The 13,933-nt window shown below is 35.5% G+C and overlaps 1 protein-coding gene across 1 annotated transcript in view; it reads left to right on the forward strand.

Annotated features, from left to right (window-relative positions):
• LOC123869166 (homeotic protein ultrabithorax) overlaps positions 1-13,933 on the forward strand; it is a 147,092-nt gene that overhangs the window by 99,942 nt on the left and 33,217 nt on the right. The gene's annotated exons all lie outside the window — the stretch shown is intronic.

Below are 13,933 nucleotides of genomic sequence, written 5' to 3' on the forward strand. Positions count from 1 at the left end.
ATATTCGTTCGTCATTTTAAAGCTTATCAACATAATAAGATCTTGATTCCAATAACGCCGAACGATAAGTTATGTAATTCTGCAACTTAATTAAGATCGAGATATTTAAATAAATCACGAATTCAGCGGCCAAATTAAAACAATGAAAACCAATATTTAATTGATGGGCAAACCTTAATTAACTTGTAGTTCGCCGGCGCGGCCCCGAGCCTCACAGATAAAAGAAGCCATCTGCATTTCGGTATTCAAATTATTTTTCAAACGTGTTCTTCGTTTCAACTGATGGGGAATTGAGAAAAATTGCTTTATCACACTCACTCCTGCGCAGGCGACATTCGTGTGAACAGCGCAACCCTTTGACTCGGAACGCTCCGATGCCGGAGGGTAATTTAATATACGAACTCATATGGACCCAAATAAAACGAAACAAACGATGAGCATCACAAAAGTTTGCCTAAACTAACCTCGTTAAAAGATTTCTGGATAAAATAATACCGTTTTTCAGTATCGTCACGATTGTCCGGCCGATCGGATAGCTCGATCGGGAGTTTCATAGCTACTGAGCTTTTTAAGCGTCTGTATTCAAAATTCGGGTGTTTTAAAATGCCGGGTTCGTTGGGCCGAGTGCTCCGAGAAAGTTAAGCTTTGTTATTGTCGGGACAAAGGACATTATTTTTTTGAGTCATTGCACAAGAGAAAGTTGCGATTGTTAGATAAAAAGCTTTTGTACAGCAAGACCCGGTCCATAAACGGCTTAAAGTTTTTTAGTTTTCGAATAGCCAGACGATAGGCTGCATGTGTCACGTGTAAATGTAAGATAAAAGTGTGTTTTTTTTTTGCTTTGGTGCTATAGAAATTAAGATCGATCTTCAACCGTCACCAAATCCATCAGTTTCAGGTACTTATCTACTTATAATACGTACCTAGGTAAGTATATATTTATTTAAATACTAGATGATGTCCGCGACTTCTTCCACGTGGATTTAGATTTCTTAAAAATCCTGTGGGAATTCTCTGTTTTTCCGGGATAAAAAGCATCCTATATCTACCTACTCTCTATACCAAATAGACGCAGTCCGCGAATTCATAGGTAATGTACACTTTGTGTTTAGATTTGTCCTTCGCTGAGATGAGAGTTAAGTAAGTACCGCTCTCTGTTCGTAAAATTTCGTCAAAATCGGTTAAACGGAAGCGCCGTGAAGAACTAACAGATAAACAGACAAGTAGACAACAGTTTCGTATTTATAATTAGTATGGATATGGAGTCAGATATATCTATCAAGGCCATGTCTTAATTACGTACGAGCTTCATGAATTGGTTCGAAAACAAAAAAAAACGAGCCCAACAGGGTTTGAAAATTTAATCTCCACAACACGTTTTGGCGACAGTAGATACGAGTAGGTTTTTAAGGGACCTACCTAGTACCTACTCTATATGACACCGCAAGTTAAGACAACAGTGTTTTAACTTTGGTTAATATTTTAAACGACTCCAAAAATACACTTCACTAGAGAAAAAAAGTTTGAAGATTTTTTTTCTGCCTTTATTTAAAATCAATTTGATAAATATAATTAGGTAAGACCTACTTACCGAAGTAGGTACTATAAGTAGGAACTTTGGTACATACGTCAGATAAGTAAATCTACATTCATCAGTTTGAATAGGTATTTAGTTACCAATCATTACAGACAAACCAACAAATAATTACCTATAGACACGTGAGATATAGCTAGAATAATTACCTAATTAACCCACCTACGAAGGTTTAACAGTAAATTATAATAACGATATAATATTACCCGAGTGGACTCGTGTTAGGTTTATCTACGGTCCTTATGTCCCGGGATAGAAGGAGCATGTTGAACGATACGCACATACAGACAAAGGAGACGCTTAATTAAACTAGCGGAGCGGGGCGAAACGTAAGCATTTAATTTATATCCCTGCAGTAACTCCGCGAGCTCTTCGGGATGGGATAAAATATCACAAGCGAAGCGGGCTTGTGAAGTTGAAGGCGTTTTTCGCAACGCAGTTGTTTGACTGTGGTTACAATTCATTTTATGTCTAACCTCACTCACTAAAAAGGGTGTCTATCTGTCTGTTACACCTTTTCACGGCCCATCCGTTTAACAGATTTTGATTGATAGAGATAGCTTGCATCCCAGTAAAGGACATAATAATATTATCTACGCTACTTTTTTTTCGGGAAATCAAAACACTAAATAGCGTGGATTTAGTTTTTTGATTTTGATTGACGAAGTTGCGGCCATCATGTATTTATAAATAAGTTTTCACAAAGCGCTTTTGAATGTTAAATTATATTATATATCATTTTGAATGTTGAATGTTAAAAATTCTGAAAATATTTTTTCTTCGACAAAAACTTCTTCGACTTCTTTTTTCTTGTGTGCGTTATGTCGACGGCACTGCGGTGGTGTACCTACAGAAATCTCAATCGAGTTTATATTTACACCATATTCGTAATAAAACTTGTAAACATTTTTTGGAAACAGTTAAATAAATAATAAAATTAAATAAAAAAGTAATATTGGGCTTATCCGCTTTCCGCTTGCGTCTTACACGCTTTCGCTGTTTCGTAGCGTGCTACGAAAAACATGGAGAGACGAGCGAACTCTTGTTCTGCGGATTAATTAGTTTCATATAGGTATTATTCTTAAATTCAAAGTTATTCTAAAGATAAATAAATAGATTATAAAATACTAGCCGATGCCCGCGTCTTCGCCCGCGTGGTTTTAGGTTTTTCGAAATCCCGTGGGAACTCTTTGATTTTCCGGGATAAAAAGTAGCCTATGTGCTAATCCAGAGTATAATCTATCTCCATTCTAAATTTCAGCCCAATCCGTCCAGTAGTTTTAGCGTGAAGGAGTAACAAACATACACACACACACACACATACAAACTTTCGCCTTTATAATATTAGTGTGATTTATTAAAAAACCGGCCAAGTGCGAGCCGGACTCGCGCACGAAGGGTTCCGTGCCATCGAACAAAATTATGTACTTTTTAATTTTTATAAAGAAGGTAAGCCCGAGTAGTTACGATGCCGTCTGGGGTCCTTTTTAATTTTCATGATGGTCATTGAATTTGTAGTTATAGCGTCAATAAAAATACACACTCTGTGAAAATTTTTACTCTCTGCCTAAATTACGGTTCATGAGATACAGTCCGCTGATAGACAGACGCTGACAGACCGACGCTGGTCAAGTCCGGATTGGCAGACATAAAAAATGTATTTATTTCATGTAGGATAACAGCTACGAAAAAAGTCTGGGCATAGTGTCTGTCGACGAAATGTCACATAATATGTATGAGTGACAGAGACAACACTCTCCGATGCGGAAATCTCTTTCTAAAGGTCGATGTATAATATTTCCTGCCCGCTACCGTAGTAACTAAATAAATTATAAATCATTGTAACAATACACTACACCATCTTGTTACACGACTGCCCAAAAAAAGTTGTGTACCTAATGTTTTCAGGGTTCATGTAATGTATGTATCTATGTAATGTACCTAAGTATCTTTATTCCAGGATAACTCCTAAATGCCTTAACAAACCGGGGTGTCGTCAGAATCTTTACATCCAGAATAACACAAGACTTTTTTTTCGAAAAATTTTTTTTGACCGAGTAGTCGTTTTTTTATTTAATTTTTTTATCACGACTTCGGCAAAAAAGCTCTGCCAGATAGTGCGAGTGTTTAAATTTCCGCCTTCCGCTTATCACTCGGCACGCGCTATATTCGTTGTATTCCGCTGTTAAAAATCGCGTACACTGGAACCACGACTAGAATAAGCTACTTTAATTACGAGTTAAGCTTACAATCGATTCAGTAAATAAGCTAAATGTGCGTAATTGAAGACCTAAAGGACGACCGCCGGTATCGTTATAGATCATTACCTCAGTTCAGCTTCATTTGCGCTATTGAATAATTTATTTATGGCCTGCACCGGGAAGGCATCATTGTTTCTTTTTTAATCGTTTTTGTTTTTAAGAGGGGTCTCTCCGTCACTCGCTTCATACAAACGTAGTTCTAATTTCATTTGAATATTAAGCAACCAAAGTCCATGAAATTTTGCAGACATATTCTAGAAACTAATAATATCTATGTCTGTGGTTTTCCAGATTTCTGTTAAAATATTCGGTTTTAAAGTTAGGTACGCGGTCTTAAAAATTTACATACAAATCTTTGAGCCCCTGTAATTTTAAAACTACATATTTTTAGAAAAATCTAAAAACTACAGACCATATTAGTTTCTAGAATATGTCTGCAAAATTTCATGGACTTTGGTTGCTTAATATTCAAATGAAATTGGAACTACGATTGTATGAAGCGATTAACGGAGAGAGCCCCGTTAAACTGTCTGTTTATAATCTTTAATAAAGCCATTTATGTTAGCGCCTCATACTTATTGATTAAAGGTATTTTGGTTGTAAGTATTTATAAATTAAAGACCTTCCAATTACCTACTAATTCGTACGCGGCAGTAAGAAATCAAAAAAATTTGGTATAGGTAGGTACCTACCTAGGTACATTTTTAATTTCTGTGTCCCAAATGCAACCTGTGCCGTAAATAAATGAATTTTGAATAGGGGTCACTTTTGGGGGCAAACAGGAAAATTAAAAAAAATGCAAACTGTACTGTGTGACACATCAAATAAATGCGAGGGTTTCAAATCACGTGAGTCTGATAGCTAGTTAATTAGAAGGTATCATTAGGTATCTCCAAAACTACTGACTAAAATTTAAAAAAAAAATGCAGAAAATAGTGTTTTACCTAATAGATTAATTACAATTAATCCTTTAAGAAGTCTATGGTCTTAAATTTACAATAACATGGTAGGTAAGTCTCTCGATATTAACATACAAATTTCACCGTACGGAACCCTCTCCACGCGAGTTCAACTCACCCTTATTCTTTTTTTTAATATGTTATGAACTGGGTCGGTTCTCTCTTTGAAAAATGGAATGCTTTGAAAAACAAACAATTTAATAATATGTAATAATTCACTATAGTCTATAGGAATTAGAAGTTGCTATCTGCTTAGGTATCTACTTTCTACCTATACCTACCTTTCTGGTTGTCTAAATAACAACTTCCTACTAGACACCCAGGTAGAGTGAGCAAATATTATTAATTGCTATTGAAAATAGCCGAGGTCGAGGGCTTAGAGCCAAAGTATACAGACCGCTGCACCGAAAGGGACTTACCTACCTATTACGATGTGGCGCATTTAATTAATTTGCGCCGAATCCGCATTTTTCAGGAGTTGCTGAATATTTTTACACATTAAAAGAATAAAATTTATAGGTACTTACCAGTTATTTTTAGGAGCAACTTGTACTTAGGTAGGATGTACCTATATCCACTTAGTGTTACAAGTTTAAACTAACTTAGTATCTTATATTCGGAAATAGTTTTTATGCAGATTTTTTTATATACTTTAAGAAATTAACCATATATTAAAGTTTTCACTAAGCACCTAGGTAGGTAAATAAATAGGTACATGGATTTACTATGCCAATAAATAATGATAACACAGGCTTTTATAGAGCTTTTGTCGACGAAAAGATTCTTAGTTAAACTTGTAGATATTTGGTAAGTACCTACTTAGGTGCTACATTTTGCTTCAATAGATTACCCCTCAAAGTTAGTTAGATTTGAAATGTTAGTATTATAATAGTATCATACCCCGAGGGAGTAACTAGTAACCACAATAGTATTATATCTATACAAGTTTAAACATCTCGATTTCCCAGCAGCCAAATTTCAAACTGAATTTCAGTTTATATTAAATAGTGAGACAGAGAACAAAATAGTTTATGTCTATGGTTGTCCATTATTCACATTAATTCCAAATACAAAAAAAAAAAAAAAATTAGGTAAGTATTATTTTCTTTAATTTTTATAAATACAAAAAGTTAAATTGAGTTTTAATGTTTATTTAAAGAAATAACTTCAATAGAAAAAGCATATTCTAGCTTTTGCTCGCAACTTCGTCCGCAATAAGTAGGTACATAGGCATATAATTTATAGCCTGTAGCACTAGAAGATAATGTAGCTATGCGCTTGACTGCAATCACACCAAATAGTAGGTGATGATGCAGCCTAAAGTGAAGCACGCCTGCTTTGAAGGTGCCTATCCACTCTTCTTGAAAGTCTCAATACTGAAATTGGTGGGGAAAACGAATGCCGTAAGCTATCTTATGAGTGAAAATATAAGTAAAATAATAAATAAAATCAAAATAAAAATGTTTTTGAAATCGAAGTAGTAAAACATCTTTACTTCATACCTACCTATAAGCAGTGCTATTAGTGAAGATTAGGGTAAATTATGTAGGTACCTACTACCTAACGCTTTTGAAAGTTATTGTGACCATTTTTACCTATATACCTACTCGTAATTATTTTATTTGGTCAGTGTTAGTTCCAGAAAATAGTTCTTTTAGAAATAACAATCCCCTTGTTTAAACAAAGCATGTGGCAAGCAATTCCAAAACACTCGAGATCTGGCTCGCCATGTCTGAAGCCACTAGATCCACCTATTCCCTTCTTAATTAAGTCCATACTCGGAGGCAACAATACCCGGCCTCCGATGCGCTCAGAGATATTCAAATATGTCTAAGGCCACTATTATATTGCCACCATTTATAGCCATGCGACTTCTGAATTGAATTTGAGTGGGGCCTTACAAACTGTTAATTGGAAAACAATATATGAATATGTATGAGGTATATAACAATGAGTTAAGGCGGTTCTGCAACCTCAAATGAAGGTGGTCTCTTTGCTTTATTTTCTTATGTAGGCAGGCACCTACGCGTGCTTAATTTATTCGGTAGGTAAGTATAATGTTACACGTATGTAGAATACAGTACCAAAACCTACCTATTGTAGTGTTATCAAAGCAATTTTCATAGATTTTTTTTGCATGGGTAAATAAACTTTTACAAAGTGCTTTCGTATGTTGAAGTGAAACTACCGCTTGTGTACCGCCGAAAATCTAGCAAGAAACTCGGCGGTAACTTCCAAAAGTTAATTAAATTAATAAGCCTATATTAGGTACATAATATTTAAGTTAGTTGGTATAAGTAGTGTGAAAATCATGTAGGTATAGAAAATTATTCATATAATTTTGCAAAAAATTGATAGCAGAAATAGTAAAGAAAGAAATCTTATATCACAAAATAAGTATATTTTTACATACTGTGCTAAAGTTGCGAAAGTGTCTGTCTGTCTTTTTGTTTGTTACCTTTCCACGGCCCATCTCTACAGGTTTTGACGAAATTTTATAGGTACTTACAGAAATAGCTTGCATTCCGGAGATGGTAATGGGATACTTTTACCCCGAATTTTTTTAAAGCCTGAAGTCACGGGCATCGTCTAGTTTCTCATACAATAGTCTCCAACTAAAGCATAAGTCGTTCGTTCATTCAGTCGATCTTTCGAACCGGGCTGGGACATTGATCTCGCCTGTCTGGCGCTTCCAATTGTATTTTTATCCACCCTTTCATATACTCGATATAAGCTCTACTTTATTCGAGACCATTTCAACTGTTGATGCTTTAATTGTTATGCTGTTATGACAAATTCACTGCTACAGTTTTAACGGTTATCATAACTCTTAACATGTGTTCTTAGTTATTATATTAAGTGCCATTATGGAGAAGTGATCGGTACTTTATTCTTAACTGGTGAATGACAAACTTTCTTCCGGGTTAACTATAATATCAACTGTGAACTAGCAATCAGTAATATCTCAATTGTAAGAACTTTACAGGGTAAAGGAAAAACTTGTTTCTTTCAGTTAAACATGATTGATTGTAAACGCCTGCCAGTGTAGGTAAAGCTTCATTAGTGTATTTTGCAAAAATTGAGATAAGACATACTATTGCTACTTTCGATATTCAACTTGAACGTCTACCAATATTCTTTGTAAAGAAACTTGATTCATACACTTCATTGTCAGTTTGAACGAACAAGTGTAAATAAAAAATTTATTACACCCCCGACAAGTGAAGGTTACAGTAACTAGAAAAGAACTGATAACTTTTAAACGGCTGAACCGATTTTCTTGGATTATAGCTAAGAACACTCTAGATCAAACCACCTTTCAAACAAAAAGAAACTAAATTAAAATCGGTTCATTAATTTAGGAGCTACGATGCTATTCTATTCTATTCTATACTATTGTTTAAAAAATTGTTAATTTAAAGCTACTTTAACCGCAAATACCTACTTAAAAGAATAGCACAGTTATAACAAAAAAAAGGAGCGAGATTTTTCTTCATCAATTCCTTAAAGGAAACCTGTCGTCCGAAGCAGACGTTACAATGTTGATCCCGACATCGTGCATCGCTGAGAAAAACGGCCACTATGATGACCGATGCTGGTTACGTCAACTGATTTTGCAATTTATATTTTCTTCTTTAGACCTCCAATACATTTTTTTTGGTTTTGTATTGTGCCCGAATGGGGGGAAGATTTTTTGTGTTCGGTTGACTGAGATTGTTAGATGCTACTAAAAAGGTAGAAACGTACTTAGGTAGGTAGGTACTACTTATTTGTGAGCGCAGAGCCAAGGTAGAGCTAAATAAATTTTGCAGTAGGTACCTACCATAAATTCCACCATATCCTTCATAAATAACAGTTCTATCTTCCTTTAAAGATTGTAGATAAAAGATTTAGCATGTTTTACCTAAAATTTACCTATGCCAATTACCTACGTAGAGTACCGATTGATTACCTGTCATTAAACTTACAGTATTGTATGATTAAAGCGCAAAAAAGCGTCACTAAATAGGTATATAATCATATAAATCTCATTCATTTTATAGAGCTTCGCTTAGCTGAGAGAATAGCCCAAGATTTAAAACCAGCGACGCGACGTAACGAGGTTCTCAAATCAAAGGGAATAAATAGACGTTCTTAGTTTACACGTGACAATCTGATCGGCAAAAGAAATAGTCCAGTTTTACATACGGCCGTGGTAAAAGTACGATACCCGAAGACCTGCTGCATAAATTGGCTCGTTCGTGATACAGTGCCTCGTTGAATATGTATAGGTGCTCCCTTCCGTGCTTCTCATTTTACTAATAGATTTCTCTTTGATTAAATTTGTATACGTTTTATTCATACGGCTAAAGCAACTATTGTTGGTTGGTGGCCATTTAAATCACTGGTTACGGCCTTCGCTACGTTTTGTTTCGTAGCCTCTTCGCGTGCATGTATATTTGTTTTCATTAGAGATAACCTCGTTCATCCATACTAATATTATAAAAGCATAAGTGTCTGTCTGTGTGCTAGCTTTTCACGAGTTTTTCATTTAAGTAACTGATTTTAACGAAAATGCAGGATAGCTTGCATCCCAGGGACGATAACAGGCTACCTACTTTTTGTCCTGGAAAATCAAATTCCCCATGTTTAAAACAAAAACATACATATAAACGATTTTGGTGGCTACAGATATACCTTGCATCTTGAGAACGGGCATAGGATAGTTTTTATCCCGGAAAACAAAGATTTCCCACGGGATTCCTAAAATCTTAAACCACGCGGGCGAAGTCACTGCCATCATCTAGTTTTACTACTTTCCCATCACTACATGTCTGAGTATTTTCAATAGTTTTTTATTTAGCATTTAGATTTTATGCCTTGAGTTTTTCTAATAGGTACCTATTATGTAGGTTTTTCTTGTATTATTATCATTGGAATTTGGCAAAAATTCAGTTTACCGTTCATCTTTCCAAATAGTAATAAAAGAAGTTCTTCGGGAACTTAATAAGCAATATGAAGTTTACTTATGTGATTTTGCTTAAATTTATTTTTCAGAGTAATAGGTAGATAATATTATTGTAGAGGTTGCCGTAAAAATATCATTGGATACCTGTCAAACACATAAATTAAAAACCCTTTGATATTTAGCATTGAGAATTGGCCATCGAATACTAAGATATTTGTAATGTCTTTATTAAGACAGGCCATCGACTGAGCTCACGCCCGCTTATTATTATAATTTAGACGATTGCCTAAAGCTGCGCTGATCGAAATGAAGTCATCATTTTATGGGTAACCTGTTTACTATACAGTATACATATAGGTACTACGGACGTGTGTACGATCGAAAACTAAAATATTTGCTTCCTTCATATTGTTTTTAACCCCCGACCCAAAAAGAGGGGTGTTATAAGTTTGACGTGTGTATCTGTGTATCTGTCTGTGGCATCGTAACTCCTAAACTAATGAACCGATTTTAATTTAGTTTTTTTTTGTTTGAAAGGTAGCTTGATCGAGAGTGTTCTTAACTATAATTCAAGAAAATCGGTTCAGCCGTTTGAAAGTTGTCAGCTCTTTTCTAGTTACTGTAACCTTCACTTGTTGGGGGGTGTTATAAATTTTTAATTTACACTTGTTACACAATTTTTTTAACGTAAATAGTAATAAATATGCCTTCCTATTTATTATACCTATTAGTATTAGGTATTATATTCATCTAATACCTAATCATAATTATCATTAGTTTGTTGCACTAGTAGTTTTTACTTTTATGTGTAGCTAGTCCATAGAAACATGGCACACTTACCTACTTTAGTCAGGAGCTATTTTAAGCTCGATTGTCACCTGAAGTCCTTTTCACACTTTCAATTTTCCACACCAAGTTTTCACCTCATCATTTACCTAGCCAGCTTTTTTATTTTATTTATTTATATACAAAAATTATTTTATTTATTTATTTTAATGTCACCTGAAGTCCTTTTCACACTTTCAATTTTCCACACCAAGTTTTCATTTACCTAGCCAGCTTTATTATCTAGTTTGGATGTGAACCAAGCTAAAGAGAACTTTTGAAGTGATTCTACGATAGGTATATTCGGAATAGTGCCACACTGAGGGTCCGGTTAGGTGGCTTGGATGTAAGGGGTCATAACTAATAGCGGTATTAGATATGCAGGAATGTAAGCGCAGTTTTCGTGACGCTAGGTCGTGGAGCGGCCGGCCGTTCATTTATGGGCTCCTATTTTTTGCAAGTCAACAACTCCACACGAAACAAAATAGTACCTAATGTAGTCAAATAGGTAGTTTGTGATGGATTTGACTCGTGCCCAGCATTGTCCGATTCAGCTGGTACGAATGGATATTGTAATGATTTTTGAAAACCACTGAGGTTCTTGCTGGTAATTCTCGGTAAGGAAGGACTTCTGTGCTAGAGTCAGATTCATTTATGTACCTATTAAATAAGTATTTACTAGATACAATTTTTTTAAATAAAAAAGTTCTTCGTCTTACGAATACCTACATACAATTTTATTGTAATCACTAATCATTCAATTACTAACGCTATTTGAGTTGTAGGTAAGTAAAGTTATCTTTATTGTTGAGTTTTATTTTGACGTTATCTCCTTAATTTTATTTAAATGAAATCAAAATTAATAAAATGTAAGTTTTTAATCTAAATGTCTAGATTGCTTTGCATAAAAAGGCAGTAAAGCTCTCCTAAACCTCGTATTCCTTCTTTTGTCTATCATTCAAACTTTTATCTACTTACAGAAAAATTAATAGTCCATGATGAATTTATACGTAATACAGCACTCCTTGAACATGATTACACTAACATTCAAAGTTAATTAACACCGGGTTACGCATTAACCACCTCCCGTAAAGAGTTACCTTCTAATTTTAAGAATGGAAATATTTATGAACGCCTTACCTTATTAGAGACATTAAAACTTTTAACTCATAACGGTGCAAGTCTTACCTACACCGCTTCATTGTTATTCAGCGGGCGTATAGGTATTGTTCGTGTTAAAATTTGTAGGCAGCCCTGAAAAAGTGCCAATTCATCATCGTAAAGCCCTGGGCGGAGGTCGGAGTCCCCTGAATAAATCTCACTTCTATACTTTCGCGTGGGGAACGACTGCTTTATGAGATCCTTAAGGCTGTATGGATTTCGGAAAATATTTCCTTTGCGTGCCAGCCCTCGACAAATGAAGGAGCATCGAGCACATAGAATGTGTGAAAGGGCCTATGAGCGTTTTTATTGTTATACGGACCAATTCGTTTAAAAGCGAGTGCTAGTAAAGTTGGTAGTGCTCATACGAAGCACCTACTTCCTAATATTTATGGCAGCTCTTTGGTTTTCAGTTAGAGAACATTTTTGATGCCATTCAATGCTCACGAATTTCGAAATTGACTTACTTCTTGAAAGTTATTGAGTGGACGTGTGGCCGTATGTGGAGTTATTTCATAGGTTAATCAACGTTGACCCAAATAGATGTATGGAAGGGAGACTGAACTTTGATGTAATTAAGTGGATAGGTATAGGTACCTATCTGATGCTTGCCTGTCAAAGCTAGGCAGGCAATGAAATGAGGAGATTCGTAAGAGAACCAGAGTAACCGACATAGCTCAGCAGGTTGCGAAGTTGATAGGGCATGGGTAGGGCATTTATTTAGTTTGAAGAACCGATAGATGTTGGGGTCCCAAGGTGCTGGAATACCCCTCCCCCCACTAGGTTGACAAACGATATCAAAATACATATTCATATAGTAGATTCAGACGTATCCACGAACCAGGTAAGTAGGTATGATCTGATACGACGTAACCTGTCGATAGATACCTACCATTTTATACTACTTATCTATATAAAAGATTCTTATGAGATAAAAATATCGTATGGATGACGTTAGGTCAGTGAGTTATAGTAGGAACTGATATTTTGAGAGTAGTTACCTAATTAATGGTCACTAATCTTGATAAATCACACGTCGCATTCATGTTTTATTTATATCCGCGTTACACGTTCCTAATAATTACAAATAGATATAATATCTGCCATAGCTAGTTCCACACAAAATTTATACACCTAGTATACCTACCTAGGTACTTACTAGCGACACCCAGAATTGCATGGGTGCAATTTACTAATAAAAAAATTTGAGAAATGTGATTTTTCATACAAAACATTAGTAGGTACCTAACTACCTACCACTCAAGAAGAGTTTTCTGGCGAATTAGCCAGTAAACTTTCATTCCCGATAACGTTTGCTTACTGCCTTATAATCCTGACGATTATGAACAAAAAAAAATATCTTCAAGGTCGAGCCATTCTCAAGTGATGATCTTCCATGAATGCATGCATGATACATGCGTGGCTGAGCTAATTCTTAGTTCCATGCATAATAGGAACTGTCTAAAGCTATCAATCAAGCTCTAACTAGATTTTTAAAAACCGATCATGAGTAAGTAAAGCCGGGTGGATCTACTGGTTAGATATCTGTAGGTAAGTAGGTCCATCGATGTATAATATCCGAATTTATATCAAGATTTAGTTATGTAATTATTTTCATATAACAATGAATGTACGCATTCGTTATGCCTACATTGCACACATACCCGTACCTAAGTATGTAAGTGCAAGCATGCGTAGAGAAGCGGGCGCGCCTCGTTAGTCCCCGAGGTCCCCTCCACCTTGCCTGCGCCCGCGCACCCGTTTGTTCTAGCCTTCGCGACATTTCCATTCCCAGCACGGAAAATACACATTTTAGGAGAGCCCCGCAAACATCGAGATAAACTTTATTGTGTGTTAATACCTTACCATTTGTTACCTCGAGTATGTATGCCTTTCCCGCTTAAGTCGTTTGCCACTAGTAAATAAATATACTTAGGATATCTGCGTATCGTCTACGGATATTTAAAATTAAAATATACGTCATACATTTTAATATAATGTTTCTTATGCCCGGTTTGATATACAAGTATGAAATGTTGTCGAGAAAGCGCTACGCAAACACAATCGTTTTCCATACAAGGCGCTGCACCAGTTACAGATAAATTGGAAGGGCTCGTGGGCGCTGTGATTTGAATTGAATTAATTATGAGCTGGGGCTTTCGCTCACGAGCTCCTGCAGGAAATG

Source organism: Maniola jurtina, chromosome 10 (assembly GCF_905333055.1).
Source record: "Maniola jurtina chromosome 10, ilManJurt1.1, whole genome shotgun sequence".
Classification (NCBI taxonomy): domain Eukaryota; kingdom Metazoa; phylum Arthropoda; class Insecta; order Lepidoptera; family Nymphalidae; genus Maniola; species Maniola jurtina.